Source organism: Ambystoma mexicanum, chromosome 6p (assembly GCF_040938575.1).
Source record: "Ambystoma mexicanum isolate Mex_15411 chromosome 6p, UKY_AmexF1_1, whole genome shotgun sequence".
NCBI classification, from domain to species: Eukaryota; Metazoa; Chordata; class Amphibia; order Caudata; family Ambystomatidae; genus Ambystoma; species Ambystoma mexicanum.
Window position 1 is genome coordinate 1,178,297,061 of NC_090935.1, and position 22,981 is coordinate 1,178,320,041.

The 22,981-nt window shown below is 41.8% G+C and overlaps 1 protein-coding gene across 5 annotated transcripts in view; it reads left to right on the top strand.

Annotated features, from left to right (window-relative positions):
* LOC138510289 (annexin A1-like) overlaps positions 1 to 22,981 on the top strand; it is a 314,660-nt gene that overhangs the window by 18,872 nt on the left and 272,807 nt on the right. The window contains exons 2-3 of one of the 5 annotated variants that reach the window (XM_069625820.1): positions 17,051 to 17,251; positions 22,074 to 22,106. The exons of 2 other annotated variants lie outside the window; for them this stretch is intronic. The gene's annotated coding sequence lies outside the window, so the exon portion shown is untranslated. The remainder of the gene's footprint in view (positions 1 to 17,050; positions 17,252 to 22,073; positions 22,107 to 22,981) is intronic. 2 more of the 5 variants (XM_069625821.1, XM_069625819.1) reach the window with 2 other exon arrangements.

The window sequence follows — 22,981 nt, forward strand, 5'->3', positions numbered from 1 at the left end:
TGTTTCGCCTTATTTGGATTGTATTTAAAAACTTCTTCCGTGATGTTTTGGTTCTCATGAAAGTTTTTACATTTCATCTTCCAGGATTGAAGGGTTTTATATCTCTTTACTGGCCCAGGGTGCGCTAAGATTTCAAATGGCACAGGAGTTCGATCAAGTATACATTTCCAGAAAAGGGAGAGTGTTTTCCGCATTACTTTGGAGGCGAGTGATTGCAGCCTTAGTTCATGCCGTTTGCTGACGACGACAAAGGGAATTTGACAATTTCAGAATCCTACACCAGAAATACGCCTCACAGAGGCCCCATGTTTCCCATCGAAGTGCCGCAAGGGCTTCAGAGCCATAGGATAGCACCACTACCAACTTTTTGCTTGTAAAAGGTTAGGATCGGGGTCTAGGAGTATTTCCCATGCCTTTTGATTTGGTACTTGCCCCTGATGTGTTAATGTCACTAGTTTCTCACGGGTCAGGGTATATTGACCTGCTTCGTTGCTGTTATTTCTCCTCACTCCTAGGTATATTGTCGTTTCAACCACTTCCAACCTTTGAATATCAGTAGTTCAGCTGTAATCTGTCCCCCCCCCCTCTTTCCACATCCTGATTTCATTATCAGTATCATTGATTTTTTTTAATGTTGATCTTCATACTGTTTTCCGCTAAATATTTTTTGAATTAAGTTATTCGGTGCTGAAGACGTATGGCAGTCTGATCAACAAATACTACGTCATTAGCGTATAGTACCCATGGCACCTCGGTCCTATCAATCTTTGTGGCGAAGGCACTTACCATACTTTTTTTCTCGGTCATCATCAGCCATATGTAGGACAAATGGAAAGCGTGCCAATGCGAAATACTACTTAATCCCTTGAAATGTCTGTATTTTTTCCGTTACCGTGCCCATAGTTATTGTTTGGACCTGAATAGTGGTGTTCATATACAGCGTTTGGATGGCTTCTAGCAGATCTTCGGGCAATCCCACTTTTTCATATTAGCCCACAATCTATCATGGTCAATCCCGTAAAACGCCTGTTCTAAATCTATAAAGCCCAGGTAGATGTTTCTTTTGGCCTCTAGGGCTCTTACTTTCAGTAGGTTGAGCAGGAAAAAGTTCAGGGATGTGCCTACCCAACTAATAAAGGCTGTTTGCCGGTTATCTAAGATACCGGCCTTTGAGGCCCAAATTATCAGATCTCGTAGCAAGATTGAAGCAAATGGTTTACCAATATAGTCCAATGGGGCGATCAGCCTATAGTTTCTTGGGTCGCCTCGATCACCCTTTTTATAAATTAGAACAATAATTGCTTCCTTCCAAGATGCTGGGATAGTTCTGGTTTTCCTTATTTGTTGGAACAGAGGTAATATTAATTCGGTCCACTCTTCATAATTTGCCTTAAGAGTCTGGTTTGAAATGCCGACAGGCCCGGCCGCCCTCGAGGAGCTCACTTTTTTGATCATCCCCGAGATATCCTCACGGTCCATCAACTGACCGTGGCTTTGGGTTTACCCTTTTTTCCCTGTGAATTGATTTGTCTGAAACAGGGCTGTATAATGTTTCATCCATTCCTTCTCCGAGACTTGGTTTATGCCAATCACTGATTGGCAGTCCTCCCTATTATTTATTATGTCCGACAGGCTTGTTGCATTTCCTGTCGACAGCTGCTAGCATTTTCTCTGCATCAGCCTGAGTTCTTTGGAGTCTCGTGGAGCGGCGCCAATTTTTATGTTTATCGACATTTCCTTAGTCATTCGTATTTCTCCGCATTATCCTTTTTTTTATTTGTAGGTCAGCTATGTATTTTTTTCCTTTTTAGACCAGAGTCTCGTTATATGCGTGCTTTCTTGTGATCTTTTTCATCTTATTTGGATCGTATTCGACCTCGAAGTCTTTCAACAGCCATCTATATTCTACTGCATTCGGATTTATCAATTTATAGCTGTCATATTGCCCGAAAAATTTCAGAATACATTGCTTTTAATTCTTAATCTATTTCTGCCCCATGATACTTCTATTTGTTTTTTTGTTATGGGTGCTTTTCTTATTTTCCATAATAGTAGATTCCAGTCACTTAGCATTTGCTTCCTGATCGTAAAGGAATGCATCCACTGTATGGTGTTTCCTGCAACAAAGCAGTAGTCCAGGCATGCTCCACTCTTACCACAGGACCATGTGTTTGCCCCCTGCAAGTCACCTCTGGTCTGGCTATTCAGCATCTTCATATCTCGAGATCCCATTTCCTCCATCCATCTCTTTTCTTTACCTACTAGGTATTTGCCGACTTTTGTTCTTTCCCTCCTTATTTAGTAGTTTAATGTTGAGATCACTACACACTATATAATAAGTTGCTCTTTGTCCTCGCATCCGTGATGTCTCTTATGTATCTTTCCTCATTATCATATTTCGCCTCCAATAGGTGTTAAATAGGAGCAACTTGGTTGGACCTTCCTTTGGTTCTGTGTTTAATTATATTCTTAGGATCTGGACAAATGGATTAGGGATATGGTGTTCCAGGATCTGCAGGTCACTGTATATCATCTTCAGAGTTAGCAGACCTACGACAGTCTTTCGTGCGGGATTAATGTAACCTTCGCACATCGGAGTATTCCTCAACCATGATTCCTGTATAGATACGATATCGTATTGACCCAAAAAGTGACTTTCACCTGAAAACAGATGCTTGAAGCCGCTGGTGTTCCATGAGGCACATAGGATATTTTTTAAGCTCTCCTCATTAGTTTATTGCTTTTTTTTGGTTGAGATTAGGGCATTTGCCATCCATGCCTAGTCATCTTCCTTTGTGCCTCGCGCTTTTGCTGTAGGATGAGTCTTGCACGACTTTCCTCAATTATCAACCGTAAACCTTAGTTTTCCTATGAGGGTTTCTGAATGTGGCACCCCCCTTTTTTTTTTTTTTTGATCACATGGGGCTTGTCCAGCAGATTTAAGTTTTCGGATTTCGGTGGGATGACTGTTATCCGTTGTTGAAATGCTCCTTTCGTTCTCTTGGCGATTGGTTTTGGTTCCCTTTAGTTTATTCCTTGTTAATTCAGATCTGATTTTGGTTTTCAGTTTGGTTGGGCTTCTGATCTTTTTAGATCGGTGTCTTTCACTCTCCTTCCGTTCTCACTGTTACGGGCTTTCCCTCCCAGGTCGCTTAATCGATAACCCATTTTCGTAAATTTCTCAAGAGGTTTCAATCCATATTTGTTTGATCCCGTTTCATTTTAGACCAAGTATTACTTGGTCAAGTCGGTCTTCAGTCACAAATTCAACTGTTATATCTGCTGTAGAAACATTCCACAATTGTGAGATTTGTTTGAAAAGTGTCATAACATATTTTATGTTCAGTAATGCCCGTTTAGAGCCTTTCGATGTTTCGAGCTTTAGGCTCCACCCTTCAGGGAGTCTGCTATTTCTGCTCCGCATGGGAGATTGGTTTCTTAGGTGACTTTTATTATTTTGTTGTTCGTAATTTTTGGGGGGGGAGATTTGCCATCCAGTTATATTCTTTTATGGAGGACTTCCTTTTTGTCTTTCAGCGTTCGAAAGGGTACTTCAAACTGATGTTATCCCATTCTTTGTCTTCCTTATTTTTTTCCATATTTCTATAAGATCACTTAGACAGGCATTGGACTCTTTGTCTGAGCATTCCTCCTGCTCTGGATCTGTTTCCCCTGTGTGAATTATTTCAATAGTTTCTGAAGTCTGGGAGATGTCCCTAAAATTCATTCTCTCCTGGGTTTCTTTCCACATTGCAAATTCCCTTCTTGGTGGTGTTCTTATTTCTCAGGAAGACTCTTGATTTGCTTTCCCCTTTACCGCTTGATTCTTTGGCTTTTTTTCCTTTTTTGAATCCTTGCCCCCCCCCCCCCGGTTTCCCATCCTCTTGTAAGTCCTGTATGGGTTTAAAGGCCGGCATTTTCACACCAGCGAAGATTGAAAAGTTTGATATTAGTGGACTCGGCTTTCTTCCCTGTTTCTAGGATCGGGGGGACTGTTTGACTTGAGTTACTATTTGATCCTCCTTTGTTTTGTTGCCTCTCCAAGGCCCATTTTCATAGGGCCCTTTCCTAGTTTTGTCTAGTTTGCCTGAGTTCTTTTGGGGTTTTCTGGTTTGCACAGGTTCCTCATCCGTTTGCGTCGTCAAGTACTCCCATCAATAGAGACTTGTCGTTGACGCCTTTTCTTGCTAATTCACGGAGTCGATTCTGCCAGTTACTCTTTCTCCATTCTGGTTTCCAATCATTTCAAAGAGCCTTCCATAGCAGTAATCTGCTCTTTAATATAAACGTTTGTCCGGGCTACCTCCCTGGAGGGAGTCGTTTACCGTCTCATATAGTTTGAGGAATGGAGCGATGGAAATAGCTAAGGACGCCATGATTACATTTTGGATGTGAGCTGCGTCTTTATCCCTTTTCCTGCAAGAGTCGCTGATTAATTGTGCTAGTTCCTCTTTTGATGTTGCTTGCGTATGTGTTGTGGTTTCTGGGGAGGGGGTTGGTTTGGTTAGGTGTTCTGCTAATGTAAGAATGAGCCAACCTAAAGCCCTCTCCTTCCATGTAAACCACAGGGGCTTGCTCCATATCTAATGCAGCGAGCCTGCCTTTTTATGAACGATAGGCTTTTTCCTTTCTCTCTTGCAGTTTTTTCCCATTAGCACTGTGATATCCTGCATTATTTTATCCGCTAGCCTAGAATTACTTGTAGCTATCTTTGGCGAGGTGACGCTTTCAATGTTCTCCCAGGATATATAAGTCCATTCCTCGGGGATCACACTCCTTTCATTGCTAGTCAAGTACTTGTTTACTTCAGGATTTTCTACATGAGTGGGCGATTTACGTTCTTCACCCTTATCCCCTCTTGTTTTCGCTTCCCGCTTTGGACCTCCTGGAAGTGTTTTCAGTAGGGATTTTGTTCCCGTTTGATAGGGTGGTGCTATCGTTCTCGGCTGAGTTGTGAGTTGTGGCCGCCCTCAACAGTTCTTTACAGGTGGCATCTATTTGCTCCAAGTCAGCGGGGTCCCATGGGGCCATTGTCTTTCCATATTTCTGTGTCCGATTCAATCAGGGTAGGGAATTGTACAACAATTGCTAATTCCCACTTAGATATCTTTAGCTTGGTCAATCATTTCATTTTGGGGGGACATCCTCGTAAATCACCGGTGGGCTGAAACTATCCCCACTGGTTTTGAAAGACTCGCCTTTCTTCACAGAGGAGTCTAGGGGGAGTTCAGCCAGCTTTACTGATTGTCCCCCAACCAGATTCTCTATTTCTCCTTCTGTCAGGATTATTGACGCATGTAGGGAGTTTTTGTCAATTTTATCCATAACAGTGGGACCATTTTTCACTCTGTTACTGGTTCCCTCCGAAGAGTTGGTATTTATCAGGCTATCCTGGATTCTAAACGGGAGGGGGAGCTGTTTCTTCGCTGTTATCTTTCTCATGATGTCCTGCTAAGCTTTGAGACTGAATTTCTCAATCATGCTAATTCCCGTGGGACCTAGAGTTGTTCTCTTTTCCTGCCCATGCCCGGTTCCCTGTGCTATTTGGGGACTTTGGGACTGCTGATACTTTGATTCCCCGGTTTGTACTTACACAAGTCGAAGGCTGGTCCTGCCTAGGTGACCCAGGGGTCGACTCAACCACACCCCCGGGACCACCAGTAAGGGGGCGGGGGCACTGCCTCCACCTCATTTGTCCGGATACCGAAGTTCATTCGGCTTTCAGTCTCTGCGGCGGGGGAAAAGCCCGCCTCAACCCCCCACAGAATTCCTTTTCCTTATGTTAAAGGGCAGACTGGACTGTTTTAACATTGGCGTTTCTTTCACAGATGGCAACAGGTTAGGACCAGAAATCACATCAGCCTCTGGGAGTGAGTTAAAGCATTGCCTCACCTGCAATCATGTCCTGAAAGTGTCTCCATAGACCCAGTCTCTGATTTTTCTCCCTCGGCAACTTTGTCGTCGTGCAGCTCCTCATTAGCAGATAATATGCCTAATGAACTGCAGCCCTCAATCCACTGGTATATTACTTTTTATGTTCGTTAGAGTTTTACTGTGTTTGTCTATCTCCGGTGGTCAAAGGCGCAAGGCCCGCAGTCCCGGCGTGCTTGAGGATGAGGGGTGGGGAGATGGAGAGAGCTCTGCAGGAGCAGTGTTTGCCAATGAGTCTCCCGTTGTTGGGGTCTCAAAGGTTTATGAGAATGCGTGAACTAAGTTGTTAGTAGCACGCAAATATGTGAATCTGGCTGGACTTACTTCGTCTGTTCAACAGTGCACAGGCACCAAGTTGCCAAACGGCGAAAGAGTCCCGTCTCGTCCTTTCGTCCTCAGGGTTTACGCCGCAAGGGCGCTGGACGCATGGCTATATAGTCAGCTGCTCGTGACGATCCGGCTGCACATTTACTGCCAGTCCTCACACACACTGAAGCCGCAAACGGATGGGTGACCACACCAAATGTCAATGTCTGTGGAATATATTAGATGTCCACAGCATAGGCTCCATGCAACAGCGAAACGGACACGTCTCGCCCTTTCATCCTCAGGGCTTACCCTGAACATCATTGAAATCTGTACATTTATTAATTCACATTTTCTGTTTTATAGGAAGGATCGACATTAAGATTGCATAAGCTGGAGCTAAGAGCATCTCCTGGGCATCCACTATTCCCCAGTGGTAGCTGCCGGTTACTGGGTAACGAGGAGCTAGTACATAGCGTTTCGCAAATCTAAACTTTTTCATTTTGTCCACTATTTATGACCCTTTATGCAGTAAATGTTGTATAGATGTGTCTTAACATGTATTTATAGTGTTTGTTTGCCACCAGTTGACCTGGGGAGCCAAAAGTAGCTCCTGGTAGCTGTTGGCATCGAGCTAACCAGACTCTTCTGGGCTCCAAGCAGGGTCTAAATGGCTCCCAACTCCCCTCAATTTCGAACCGTTGCTTGGGATCCATAGTGCTATGCCGAATTCATATTGACTTTTTAATGCAGTGAAAGTGAAGGGCTCCAAGTCCTAGTCGATAATGATTCAGTTGCTGCTTTTAAAAGTAAACCCATTTACTTAGTTTTTCCAAGCTTTGCAATGCATGCTTATGGGAGCTCCTCATTAACAGAAAAATGTGGTGAACGAATGACCTCGGGCCATGAGGCAGACACAGGATATGTATGGTTTATTGCTGAACAAAGGTTAAAGGGGTCCGAGTATTGTGACTGTTGGGTCTTTTGGGGCATTATTAGTAAAAGTAGGCCCAGGACCTTTTGACTCGGTGCGTCTCAAACTCTTAAGCTTCACACAAATGTAATTTATTTTAGTTTTTTGTAATATATTTTTTTTTTTTTGTATTTGTAAGAATTCCTGCAACTGTGCCCATTCAGCTAATGGACTTGTTGTTGATCAAAATTACCTTGTTTATTGTTTTTACCTCAACTGACCTCCACATTTTGCCTTGAACAGATCTCTGATGAGCACAGGCAAGGTTTCCAAAATTCCACTGCATTTACTCTTAAGTCACTTGCAAGTTGAAAACAATGTTTACTTAATGTATGCATTAGCCACAAATTGAACTCCATATGCATGGTGTAGGATGATTTTTCTTTATTTTGTCTTTCTTTCTTTCTAATTTTCTTGCTGAATATTAGAGTACACTTTATGGTCATTTGTGCCACATGGCTGCACAAATAAAAACTTAACGGTTGCTTTTTATTTCGTGACATTAACATGCACAATGTGCCTTATTTGGTCAAATACGTTCTTCTGGTGTTAGACAAACTTGACCTGTTTCAGGTGAGCATGGGGTGACCCAGCTTAAGCGTATTCCACAAATTAACGGGAGGAGGGAGGCAGGGAGAAGCACCCTTGTCTTAGATACCCTGCCTGAATCTGCTAAAGGATTGGCAGGAAGCCTTGCAGCCCATAAAGGAGGTTCAGTGCAGCGTGCTGGAAAATCGCATTGTCAATCCCATGAGAACCAAAGGCAGGGCAACCTTTGTCTATGTACATTGTCTTGTGATATTAACTATGCAGCTTCTCTCGTGGCCATGTATAGGTAAGATCATAATTGATGCTTTTTAGTCAGCCTGGCATTTTGGGTCTACATGATGAATCTTTCCAGTTGGATTCTGTTTTGCGAAGTGCATATATTCGCCCTCACTAAGTGCAGTGTGAGGTAATACGGAAAGTGTTGCTTACGAACCCTGTTTTATAGTGTTTAACACCCTAGTACGCAGGTAGATAGAACCAGGCCACAAATAACTAGGGAAAAGCTGACTGGTCTCAGGCCACAAATAACTAGGAAAAAGCTGACTGGTCTCACTCGGTGTGTTTAAAGCATACAAAACCCACAAGGATATGCGTGAACCAGCGACGATGACTCGTAAATCCATTCTCCTGCTTTTGAGTCTTCAGACCTGCATTTTCCACTCTGTCTTTGATTTTAAAATGCAGGGGCGGGCATCCACATTCTGATTTCGTATAGAAACTAAAATTGCTAGAAAGCAATTGTGGCAGTAACTACACTTGGTTATTCCAATAAACACACATGAATTTTGGTGTTAATACCATAATTAATGTATATCTTAGAATCTGGCCTTCCCAGCCGTATTGGGCAGGCCTTCTCTCGTGCTGACAGTGGGGGCCAGAGGATGGCTCCCCTCCAAAGCTATTGATAACACACCTGCATTCTGGAGGCACAGGCTGTGATCTGTTTGCTCTGGGCAAAGATGTATGGCCTACAGCAAACAAAGAACAGTGGATGGCCTATTGGCACTTGTGAGAGTTAAACACACCGCTGTTCAAAACACTGCTGTTCAAACAGGCTGTAAAAAAAAGCACATATTGGCAGGCCGGGTTGGAGATCCATTCACTTTTATACCAGATACCCTCATTGTTCGTTTTGCATACAATTCTAAATTCTTAAAGTATTTCTCAAACTCCTGTTCAGTTGTGTAACTTGATGCAGGTTTAGTTTTTTGTGTAAATGGAACATAGTCCGGAATTCCATGCGTGATATCAAACCATAAATTACGGGTGATCTTGCTTTATTTTATCCAAGATTAAAGATCTCTAGAGTTGGGCCAGGACTCTGCTCAGCTAGTACTGCTTTATAAAATCCAATCCGATTGCATGCTAATCGTTTTTCATTCCGGTGTTTCTGGTGGGAAAATGAAACTAGACTGGCATGAGCTATGGTGCCAGTAATTGCAAACATCCCCACCCTTACACAGGGAAAACCCTATCTAGTGTTTGACAAATTTTTTTATGCAATTGGTGTGAATGTCCAACCCAACCATGGTCTCAATGAAATCCAAGCAATGCGGAAGCTTGACCGTTCCGTTCTTGGCATATAGTTTGGCAAACCGTGATGTATTTTATCTGATCTTTTTTCTTGCATTTTATTTACTTCTGTAATGTGTATTTTGGAACTATAAAAGGCTGTAAAGAGTCAGTTTTATGATCTAATTGTGAGTGTGAGCCAATTTCTGTATACAATACTTTCCTATTGTGTATTGGACAAACATAACTTGTATATAATGTTCCATGAAAAAACTTTGTTAGAGGGACGTTATGGTTAAGTTGCACTAATAAAATCCTATGAAATTCAGTAAAAGAAACATTGTTAAAAGGACGTTATGGTTATAAGTAAAATCGAAAAACCCCTGAAATTCATCAGTTATGGTAAGCTAAGCAACCATAACTCGATGCACCATCGTGCACCTAAGATTAACACACAGGACATCAAATATGACATCACAAATCATTGATATCACTGATGACATCACAAGTCTAGCCCCTTCTTTTCTGTTCACTGCCATATGTAGGCCAGGTGGTTTTATTTACTGACAGTCGGAAACGTAACTTTCAAAAGGTATTACATTTATAGATATTGCTATTCTCACATGTTCTTGCACTACTTTCCTTAGAATTTAATCGCATCTTATGATGTACATATATAGAGGAAGAAGCAGGCCTGAAGCACAGCAATACTTTTTGTGCGTGAATGCCATCATGTAGATTATACACAGTTGCTAATGATACTGCCTCTTGTTTGCTTACTTTACACTCATATACAAGCCCCATATTTGTATGCATTGTAGTCTATTTATGTTTTGTGTGTATTAGTAGAAATATGTAGTAAATGATGTATTATTAGCTACTTAGTGCATGTTTCACAGTACAGAAGCATTCACCGTTTTATTATATAACTTTGGAAAATCACAAATATAGCAACTCTCTGGTGTATGCTGCAGCCAATACCTACATTTCTGTATGAGTAGGTTCCTGTACTAGAAAGAACACTGCAATGGAATGTTCTGTAGAACACTACATTGCATAATGAAGTATGTAGTTTATTACACATTTCCCGATAATCCCTAATACTTTTTTGCCAATATTACATTCACAACCCCTTGTATGAAAAGTAAATACACATGTGATGTCATCAATGAGATTTGTGATGTCCTCTTTGTCCTGGGTGTTAATCTTAGCAGTGTACGGTGGTGGCGTGAGTTATGGTTGCTTAGCTTACCATATCTGGCGAATTTCAGGGGTTTCTCGATTTTTACTTGTAACCATAAAGTCCTTTTTTACAATGTTTTTTCAGTGAATTTCATGGGTTTTTACCCGTGCATTCGATTTTCCTACAACTTGCTAATATCATACTTACCAAATATAACCATATTTGTGTCCAATTTACGAAGTGTCACCTTAAAACACTGCAATTTCCCACCTTCTAGAATAGTTTTTATCACTTTATACACTTTTTGCAACTATTTCAACTAGGTTTGCATCCGTAGAGGTCTACGAACATCTGACTTCATTGTGGACCTTTCGGACAGTGCCAAATGACCATATGCTGGCGCGTTGCCTGAAAAGTGTCCGAGAACCTGTATGCACTTCACGATGAGATCCGTCCTTCGCGGACAGTTCGGAACTGCATTCTCTACTGATCTAGGAACTTTCAAATTCAAAATTTCCCTTGCACACCTACACCTTTTCATACTCATTAAGATTTGTCTTAAAAATGGTATCGGTTATTGCTATCCCTCCGCCCTAAGAGTAACCACCAGCTGGAGGTCCTCCACAACAATAAAAGTGCAGTACTTTCAAAAACCATGAAGAGGACCAAGAAGATGAGGTAGAGGAAGTACCTACTTCTAGCACCAAGATTGAATCATGGGTGTGCCAGTTCTTTGCTACTGTTGGGAGTATACCAAAGGCTAAAGCTAAGTGAAATGCACTGAGTGCAATTTTATTTTATTTAACATTTATAAAGCGCTCACACAGCCCGCAGGCATCGAGGCACTGTTACAGGAATTGTTTGTTTTTCTTAGTTGCGTAATTGTGTTTTTTTTTTTTTGTTTTGTCTTAGTTACGTATTTATAACGCGCTTAAACACCCAGAGGTTTCTAAGCGCAGACCCGGGGATCGAACCTGTTGTTGCTTCGTGTCGTCTTGCTTCCAAGACGCGCACGCTGCTGCTGAGCTATCCTCCCGGTACTCAGTCACAGACTGCCTGGACAGTACTCCTACGGGACACATCCATGCGCCGTCACACCAAATCCAATGACCGCAATGCTCTCAGAAAGGTTGTTCCTTTCTCACCAAGTAGTAAAGCTTTCTTCCTCCACCTCATCTTCCTCAACAAATACTGTAACCACACAGCCTGATGTCTGCGGGCATTGGTGCGTTCTAAATAAATAAGGAGGGCTATGGACCATTATCGTCCATTGCAGCCCCTGAAATGGGGGATAAAGGCCATTAGCACCCGGGGAACCCAGAGTGCTAAAACATAGATTTTTCTTCCTACAGCAGGACGCCTGCGGCGTCCGCTGTAGGAAGGAAAATCCTTTTCCAATACAGCCAACGTGGAAAGAGAAGGTGGGGCTCCGTACACAGCCCTTCTTCCCTTGCCATGGCAGCCTGCAAAACCCTATGAACTGATTACCACAAGCACTTTTTTTTCCTTTCAAACCTATCCTACCTTCGAATAACTTTACCAGGTAGACATAGCCACTTATTTATCGTCCCTAGCGGTCGTGGCCAGTAGCCAGATTGTCTGGGCCATGGCATAAGGTCATGATGCGGACAATCTGGCTACTGCCCACGGCCACAGGCTATACCTCAGTCACCAAAAGTATGAGTATTTTTTTTTGTACCTACATTATTACACTTGTCAAAACATAAAACACGGGCACATTTGCAAAACCATGCTTTAATGTCCTTGCCAATGCTCCTCACGAGCTTGCCCAAAATCCGTCCATCCCATGTTTTATTTTTTAAAGTGTCAAAATATATGTACATACAATAGTCATATAACTTAGCCCCCACATGACAAAATCCATTCAGTCGTTACACAAACATTGAAGGTTGTGTCTATAATCTTTCTCAAAACTTTTGTCCACATTTGTCAAATAGCCACAAAGATTTAAGACGCCCCCTCTAATTTTGCCCCCTCTTGAGAAAATCCCACCAAACTTTAGAAAACCATTTATATCTAGATCTAAAATCGTTTTGTCAAATGACACCACATTTATATGCCTTGACAATATTTTGGGAGCCCCCTCTTGACAGAATCCCAAAAAACTTTGCAAAACCATTCAGAATCAAATTGCTAAATTACATGCAGTTTCATTGAGTGGCGCAAAAGTTATAAACCATCCAAAAACTGCTTTTCCCCAACCCTGTAATGCAGAATTAGGTACAGATGTACTAGGACATCTGAAGTGTCTGCGAACACCACAGGACTGCCCCAGGACATTTGGAGTGTTTGCGGTCTTTCGAGGGGTGAAACAACCCGTTCTTATGGCCATATCCAATCCTCATCCCCCCGCATCCCCAGAGATTGTTTGCCGAATTTGACAAGTGAAATGCTGCTTTGTTTTCACTGCTACCGCAGGCCATGTAATTACACAGCTAATCCCATAACAGCACTTTTTGATCAGCTTATAAATTCTAACTACCAAAACTTCTTTTTTTTCTCATAGACTGAATGGGGGAAAAAACTTTGCTCACACCTACAGGCCAAACCGCTGGATGGATTTTCACCAAATTTGCGTCAGGAGCAGCGGCTTGGTCCTGAAAGCGTGCTTTTGTAAATTTGGTGAAAATCCATCCAGTAGTTTATTTTTTTAAAAAAAACTAAAATGTAGGTCCTACAAATTTTGATATCTATGTCCGCTCTGCGGACACACTTCCCTGTTCGCTCCACGGACAGGACACCGATTGGGTAATCGACTTGCGTCATGTCTGCGGACAGACGACTTGTTCGCTGATTGGTTGGGGTGAAGCGTGAGGTGCGTCGGATTGTTTCGATGCACCCGCCATCTTGGATCTGTTTGGTGTCCGCAGACATCACGGTAAAAACATATTATAAAACACAACATTGCACTTGTCAAACTTATCAAATAATCTCCGGGGAGGTGAGGAGTGATGAGGATGGGATATGGCTGCAAGAAGCAAAAAACAGGTGTTTTATTGTCGCGAAAGTGACAGTACATTTGGAGGTGTTCCACAACATGTGCCTAAAGTACAGGCGAAGGAGATTGCATTTTGGCATTCAAGGGATGGAGATGTATAATCATGGAGTTGTGGACTTGTTAAAAAAAAGATTATTGCTGCTGCAGTCTGCAACCTCAACCTTACCTTGTGGTATTACAGAGTAATACTGCATTCCGAATGCCGGTTCCTCTATATTGTTTATATTGGTTGCCCAATATTTATTAATATGAAATAGAAGCAATTTCAGGTTATTTTACACTCTTAAAACACTTCATGTTTATAAATTGATGTGCTGGTGCTACACCCAGAGCGCGGCAAATAAAGGACTAATGTGCCTGTTTAAAATGTAATTAAAATAATGGAGTCAGACTGGCACCCCCTAGAGCCTGGCACTTCAGGCAGCCACCTGCAGTGCCTGATGCACATGGATCAGAATAATAGTTCTCATGGATGCGGTGAGGCAAGTTGTTGCGAAGTAAGAATGTAGTTTGATTCTGAGTGAAGGTCACAATCTTTGAATTTTTGTTTGCGCATCGGACACACAGTATGGTTCAATTGTTTTTTGACCTTGAGAGAAAGGGACCATTCCGAAAGGAATTCAGTGTAAGGTTTGTAGTAATGAAGATATGATCAGGTTATGCATTCCAAAAGTGGGTAAGGAACATGTAAATTCAGTTTATGAAGAATCGTTGGTGTGAGCGGTACGGTCGGAGTTACACCAAGAGAATGGAAATGGTGAATACAATGCAAGTTTGATTTTCGACGATTGTATACTGGAAAGAGCATTAACTTATTATCTGAACAGTATTTTTGGGTTACATTCTATTTGTCTTGTTCTGTGTGGCTTATTGCAATGAAACGCAAGTACAATCTTTGTGTGTAATGGTTTTTTTAATGTGGTTAGTCCAGCATCGAGGTCCATGTAGACCACCACTCGGTTCCCCCAGGTTCAATGCTAATATTGCATTAAAATGTCAAGTATGACCATCTCGAATTGTGTACCACTTTCCACGTTGTTTTCTCTCTGAGATTGTCTGTGCTAATCGTTAGTTTAAACTCTATGCCATAGATTAATAAAGTTCGGGTAGTGAGACACATTTTCTCTTTTGTTTTCGAAACCGATAAATTCTGTCATTCTGCGATTGTCATAGATTCTAGATGCCAACTGACGGGTTTTTCAACCGGCAGCTCAACATAGTTAGTGACTTTTTTTTGGGACGATCGCCAAGGGCCCATATGCCCTTACGCTGTACTAGCGATTAGAGGCAACATAACATCCTTTACGGTGGTCTAGCCCCAAGTTGATGCAGAAGCACTAGAATTCACTGTGTGACCCAAGCACTTTTACCGAAAACTAACACCTTGTGTACGCAAAAAGAACGCGTGCCTCGCGATAACCATTTTGGAACACGAGCGAAGAAACAAATTTTCAATTTGATTGAATATGGCAATGGTCGGATGTTCTCGGAGCATTTATTGTGTAATAACTGTACTTAACAAATTGTACAATGTTGTTGTTCCGAATTGTGACGTGCTGTGTTAAGTCGATGTGTGTTGATTTTCGGGTTCTGTGTCACGTCACGTAGGTGATTATGGGCGCGTTTGGCTACGCTGACGAGGAACGTCACTGAGAAAGGTGGAAAAATATCACTAGGTTTGGTGATGTGAGGCTCCGGGTCGGGGCATATGATTTAGTGACGTTAAGGCAGTTTACCTTAGGCCGATGCAGCAATGGATAAGATTAGCACAAGATGGCCACGCCCTGCTGCCAGATTTCGCATGTTTACAAAAGAGGAAAAGTGAGGTAAGGGGGAATTGGAAATGTGTGCGATAGATCAACGTATGTATAAAAATACATGCCCGAACCCTCGGGACAATATTTTCTGAGCATTGCACTTGTCAAACTTATGAAATATTCTCTGGGTAGGTGAGGGGTGATTAGGATGGGATGGGATATTTGTGAACTGATTTTGAATGAATTTACAAAGTTTGGTGGGATTTTGTGCAGAAGGGGCAAATTTAGAGGTGGGTGATGAAATATAATGTAGCGGCTTATAAATGAGGTGTAATTTGATGAATCTACACTTATTTTGGCAAACTGATAATAGATCTAGATATAAGATTATAGATCTAGATATAAATGTTTTCGTAATGTCTGAATGGATTTTGTGAAGTGGGGGTAGCTTATATGACGATCGTATGTGCATTCATTTGACACTTTCGAAAAAATAAAACGTGGGTGGATTTCCAGCAAACTTGCAAGGCGCATTGGCAAGGATCTACAAGCATGGTTCTGCAACTGTGGCAATGTTTTCTTATTTGACTAGTGTCATAATGTTAAAAAAAATAGCGGTATAGCTTTAGTGACTGAGGGGCAGCCTGTGGCCATGGGCAGTGGCCAGAATGTTTGGGTCATGATCCAGACAATCTGGCTACTGGCCATGACCAGAAGGGACGACAAAACATAGGATTAAAGTGACCATCTCCACCTGGGACTGGCTTTGTGGTAAAGTTATTTGAAATTAGGACATCACTGATGACCTCACATGTCTGGCTTTTTTTTATTTTGTTTTGGCCAGTAACACTCAGGAACTAAAAATTCACTATATTGTAGTACAAAGTACTATATGTTATACTTCAAATATGTTCTTACAGTAATTCACTTAGGGTCCACTCAAAGCATATGAAACATATATAAAGGGGAAAACACCGACTTGGAAGACAGCAATGCTTTCTATGTATGAAGATGATTAGTAAGGTTATCAACTGTCTTATAGTTCTGTTTTTTTTATTACTGTACTTTCCCTGGATATGCTCATATTTGTACATACTGCAGTTACACTACTTTCCTTGGGGTCTAGTCACAACATGTGATAGTTATACATAGGGAAGTAGTAGCTTTGAAGCAGAGCAATCATTTCTGTGCATGAAGATAATCAGTTAGGTTATGAAGATTGTCGTATAATACTACTGTTTTTTTGTTTACTTCACTTTCCCTGTATATGCTCTATTTGTATGTGTTGTCTGTGTTTTGTGTGCAGTGATGCAATAATGGAGTAAGTGGGTTTGATTAGGTACTTATTAAATGGTTCACAGTATGCAAGACTTTAATAAGAAAGCATTTATAATTTTAGTATTTAACATGGCAAGAATATTAATATTGCATCTTCATGTCTGCTGCACACTATGCCTGTTACTACATGTGTACCTTAGTATATTGGAAAAAACCTCATAATACAATGCTATTTTGATTAATGCATTACTTAATGCACTACGTACCTCATGATATTCATTCCAATGATCCTTGACACTTTTTTACCAACATTACAATAAGAATCCCTTGTACAGACTTATGAAAGGTAAATGCACATGTGATGTCATCGATGACATTTGTGATGTCATCTTTGATGTCCTGGGTGTTAGTCTTAGCAGTGCACAGTGGTGGTGTGAGTTATGGTTGCTTAGCTTACCATAACTGGCGAATTTCAGGGGATTTTCGGTTTTACTTGGAACCATAACGTTATATATGTGTTTTTTTTTTTTTTTCTTATTCAGTGCAGCCATCCTAGTTATGGTATACCTCCCCAGATTAGAATCGGTGAGGAGAGTAGTGCACTGCAGTGTGTGAAGACAACCCCGGGAAGAAGCTGACTGCACCAAGGGCAAAATGACATTTAGCAAAACAATGGCAGATGCTCTTATGAGAGGGGACCCTCTGGAACAAATAAAGTGAAATAGTAGTGGGCAACTACAATGGTGAGTAGAGAGGGGCTTGTCTGGGGTATGATCCATGAATGCATGGAGGCAACCATCAGGAATTCTATTAACTCTTTCTTGGGGCTTGACCTTGGGTTTGTATCTGTGGGTCTACTTACCCAGCTTGTGTGGCGTGATGGTGAAGGGGTGGGGGAGGGGAATCGCTTGTCTTGCTCATGGGGCAGTTTGCCACCTAATGGAAAAGAACCCACATCAATTCAACAATCATCCATACAACTACATATTAGTATTCTACGAGTGCTTACTACCCCTATGTGCAGGAATATCTCCCGAGTGGGAGGTGGCTTGCCGCCAGTCTAGGGGAGGGATAGACCAAAAGAAGCTACGCTTTCTGTCTCACCCCAAAACACTCATACTAGCACATGTTTGTTTTGGTGCTTGTCTGTAAACATGACAACCATGCACCTATGTTTTTATAAAGGTTTCTGGGACCAGATTTGGCAGGTTTTAGTTGCTTAGCGTGTATATTTAAGGCCTAATACACTATTGTCTAATTGAAATCATTGGTGTTGCGCTGTGGTCTCATTCTATCCCTAGACCTCTCACACCCTTACTGAGACTAAGCCTTTCTGATTTGCTACCTTGCCTTGATTGGATTTGGTTAACCTTTGTGCCTTTCCTGTTCACCGGAAAAGCATGGCCTCCCACTTTGTACTATTCTAAGAGAATAACTCATTCCCTATACTAATTTCTGCTGTGCAAAAATCTAATTTATGGCTAGGACTCCCTTAGACAAGAGTGTCCTGATACACTATAGTCCAGAGGATTTGACAGCGGTTTTAGCCACAGATTTTATGTTAAATGTTGCTTAATTTTACAAATGCAGTTGTGCATTTAGGTGGCAACAAAGTTTTGTTTAGTTTCAAATCTTGTTTCAATGACAAATGCATGGGGCTTTGAGAAAATGGAATGCCACCTGATATTTAATGTAAAAGGGAGATACAGGGTATGATATTTATCACCAAACCTGTGTCCCTATTACCAAAATGCATTCCCCTGTGCTCCCAGCCCTATAGTTCCCAGAATTACCCATGGCTGTCTATAGGGACAATTTACCTTTTGGAGTTTTATTTACCTTTTTTTAAATGTGGGTTCTTATTTCGAGAATCGGCTAAGGAACAAGTCTAGAATTACTCCCGCAGAAAACTCTTTTCACTGCCGTATGGAAACAAACTTCCAGCATTGATGGTAATCCCTCTCTATGGGCTGGTCTCCAGTCCACATGGGGTCAGTCGCCAAAAAAGTCTCGCCTCCGTTCGGCCATCTCCAGTTTTCAAGATTCTTCCAGCTCAATCTCCCATTAGTACTTGGGGCTGAGGAGCCACTCAATCGGGTTGCTGGATCGCAGTCTGAAACCCACGATGCAAGCCCCTGTTCTGAGCACTCTGATGGCTGCTCTCCTGCCCCGCCATCTTTCTGTTCAATCATACACAATACACTGTGTAAGCTATCAATAATGAACAATTGTAATTTTGTTTTGCGGTCCTAGCTTTGGAGAACCTATCGCTGAGTCAAATGGTTCAGGGAATGCATGTTTTTATTCTCCTAATCGTTACATGGCGCTCTATGTGCATTTTTACATGGTTTCGTAGTTGCAACTTGCTTGCTACAAAATAACGTTTTCTTCGTTAATGGTCACTCGAATCCCAAATAAAACGTGTGATTTTAAAATGTTGAGATGTTTTCCTTCTGGGTTGCAAGTCTGGAGTTGCTGACTTTTGCCTGCAGATGGTACTGGTGGTGTCCCCTGCATACTCTATTTTCATGATATCCGCATGTGTCCAGGCAGAATTTCTTTGGCCTCTTCGGAAGATCAGTAAAACTGCCACATGGGGTTCAACTAACGGATCTTTGGGGCCTGTGCTTTGCCAAATGGTTACCATCTTTCTGAAACCCAGAGACCAAGCCCATTAGCTGAACTGGCAGTAGGCTTATTGGGCTGCCTTGGTAGAAGCGACCATCGGCTTCTGATGTTACTTTTAGTGCATCTCTACATTTATTGGAACATTGATACAATACGTTGTGCCTTTTTAATTGTTAACTCAACTTAAATTTGTATCTTGGACTATTGGTTAGCAATTATTATAATGGTTGGTTGTTGATGATTATATCCTGTATTTATCCATTACAAAACCTAATAAAAATTGCTAACCAAAAAAAAAATACGACCTTCAGCACAAAAGATCAAGTGTTCTGTGTTGGCTCGTGTCTTGTAATATTGCATCCTTGAACTGGGGTTTCTAGTGGGAGGTGGATTCTTCAACCGTTTAAATTCCCCCTCCCACCAAGCTCCAACAGAAATTAAATGTCTGGGCAAGTCTTGACTTAATCGCAACTTTATTAAAGTGACGTAAAAATATGATAAAATCAAGTGGTGCATATGAGTATGCAATAGGCCTTGTGTTACATATGTACTGCAAAATACATAGCAAAGATATTAATTTAATACAAAAATGCTTTTAAACTATGTGCCTTTTCTCCACACATTGTATTACAAGTGGATTTTCTTTGTATACTGGAACATCACACTAGTGATGACAAAACAGACTTCAATGTGTCTGTCTTGTTCTTCAACAAGCATTGTAAGCCTGCTGAATATTCTTTTAGTAAGTAAATGTGCTTTGATTTTTAACATGGGGGGGGGGGGGGATCGTTCCATTTTGGCCTTGCCTTCAGCACTAATGACTCAATCTTTAGATTCAATTAAGAGATCTTGGAATTCATTTAGTTGCATCTGATATGTTTCCAAAGACATCCTTTTTGTCATGATAGCAAGCAAGAAGCAGACTTTTCGAACACATTCCAAACTCTGCTCTACAATTGGCTCTGTACTGTTGTGCTCATTCTATGAGATGTTTGTTGAGGAGGTATTGAGGTGTCCTTTTTATTTATTTTTCTCTCCTTTTTTATGGATTTTCTTTTTAGATGTATTGGTTTTGTTTTGAAGTTCACGTATATGGTCTTCCTGTTGTGAAGAAACATTCTTTGCAAATTTGACTGCTACAGTATGTGGTTAATGGGAATAATTTGGGGGTTTTCTAAATTGAGGCCCCGGATCGTTTGTTTCTGTACACTATTGCATTAGCACATTGACGGTGACATTACTTGTATTGGAAAAATAGCAGTGTGATTGAAAACCAGTGATTAGCTAGGTTTATGGTGTGAACAAAATGGAGCAGAGATAAATTGAGAATAAATAACAGCCGACTCACAATGGTAACATAGATGGGGACACTGGAAGGAGTAGTGGGATCCAGTAGGGAAAAATGGTTGGGGGGGGGGGGGGGGGGGGGAACTCCCGCCTTCGCCACACAGTAAGTGGCTTTACCTGAATTCTGTGCCGAATTTGAGGGATTTTATAACATTTTCACTTTAACGTCCCCACAACTAGGAAGATTCCCAGCCCCCCCGCTTTTATTGAGTCAGACTCGCATAGGAAACACGAGGAAATGAATTGCTAATTTGTGCAACGGATTTGGTAAAAATTCTGAAGATAACTAGGTAACCCTTTGGCACCCCAGACTGCACATTTTATGATGTGTTAAATAGTTACGTTTTTGCTGGACAGCACAGCCCAGACCGTTGGACGGCTTCGGAACAGGTGTGAAACGAAGGGTTCAGTCGCGGCCCATTTGGGGTTATTCCATCCAGTAGGTTTTGCAATATTTCATGGAAAAGGGGGTGCCCCTTCACCACAAGCTATATCTTGGGTAAATTGCTAAGAAACGGTGTGTTTATAAATCAAACAGCCGCCATCATTTTATTTTCCCCCAATGCAAGAGATAGCTGCGCTTATACCCCAGGCTATAGCTGAGGGTATCCGAAAATGAAGAGCAGAAAAAAGGCTTTTGCAAGTCTTTTAACATGCAAATGCCATCAGGCTAGAGGTGTGGTGGGGGAGGCAAGAGGACACTAAGTGAAATTTTGGAGTTGGAGGGGGTCTTGGGACTGTAGTTTTTCTCTAACCTCGTCTATCAGACCGAATACCCAACATTTCATAGCAAACTGCATAAAAAAAACGTGGGAGTAGTAGGGGGATTGGGAGAGGACCAGGGAGGTGAGGAGGCCTTTACGGGAGCTGGCACAGATGAGGGGTTGACTTGGTAAAGGTGTTTAGGGGGGACAAAAAAGCATTTCTCTTTTTTTTGTAGTCCATATTAAACTAGGCATCTAGGTCTCCCATCTATACAGTAACCGGGATTGACCCTGCTTTGCTTCAAAGCAAGGAAGGGGCTGGCCACCTCAGGCCATGTTGCCTAATAAATAAATAGTTACAAGAACACAGTGTGCCACACCTTCCTGGCTTTGAAGCTTAGCAGTGTTGGTCCTTGTTACTGCACAGATAGATGGGAGACTGTCCCCAGGGGGGAAAGTGGAGGGGGGCATCATGCCGCAAATGTACCCTTGCCTAATATAGCTTAATAAGGATTTATATATTTTAGTGACAATATGGTATGTGTACTTTATAAAAGATAAAACTTGAAAAGTAGAGTATTGTTGGAAGTGAGACGTGGGGGTTGAGGAAGGGAACTGTTGAGGGCAAGTAAGTCAGAGTTTACAATCCTGGACACTGGTGCAGTTATTTCCCCTGATTGTGGCTGCTTTTCTGGGCACAAGTAAAGGACGTATGTGGGTGGACAGCAACTGTTATTTCAGAGGCTGGACGCAACCACTTTGGTTTCTTGGTGGTTGGCAAGCTTGATCAAGTATCTAGCTACCAGGATTTTACTCTGGTTGTCATGTCTCCAGTGCAGGCGCTTACCCATAAGCATGTGTTTCATATTGTGATTTTGTTTTCCAGGAAATACTTACTACAGATTGCTGGGTTTAAAAGGTGAGCACCTTTTTATACTTTGCCAGCATATTTATTGGAACATTTCCTCTCCAGTTATGAGTCCATGCCAAAGCTTTTGTCTTGCGCACTTTCTTCTAGGGGAAAGGTCAATTGAACTTTATATATTTCACTGTAAAATACATGTTCACTTTGCGTATTTTCATGGGTGCCAGCTATTGACTTTTGCTATGGGGGCAAAAGTCCCTGGGCATATGTTATTCTTAAGGCAGTCACTTTTCCCTTTTCTGTACTGCTTAAATTCAGTTGGGGTTTTGTGATGCATCGACAGTCACCAAGAGACCGGCCATGAAACAAGGGGCTTGTGGTACGCTGCTAAACCAAGTGTGACCCTTGGCAAATAATTAATCTCATTGTGCATTGCCAAATAAAATGGTGTAGCCTCAAAGCCTCCTAGTGGCCCCCTAATGTGTTAAACTAAACAGTGGACACTAGCGACAGCCGGTTAGTGTTGTAATCTAATAAGAGATTCCATTAGTGATGTCATAGATTTAATTAAGGATGACATCTTTGATATCATTGTGATCATAGGCTGCACACCAGGGAGTGTGAAGTTAAGGTGGCTTTAGCTGATTTTCAGAGGTTTTGTTGCATTTCGTGCTCACCTTAAATGAATAATGCGCTCACAAATATTGGCCCGAGCGATCGGGCATGTGTTTTTTTTAAGCATACGTTGATCGATCGTATTAACATTTCCTATGCACTTTGCCCTAGTTTCTCACTTTTACAACATGCAAAATCAGGCAGCAGGACGTGGCCATCTTGTGCTAATCTTCTCTGTTGCTGCATCGCCTTAGGATGAACTGCCCTGGTGGCACTAAATCAGATCTGCCTGCCCCTGAGGCTGACATCACCAT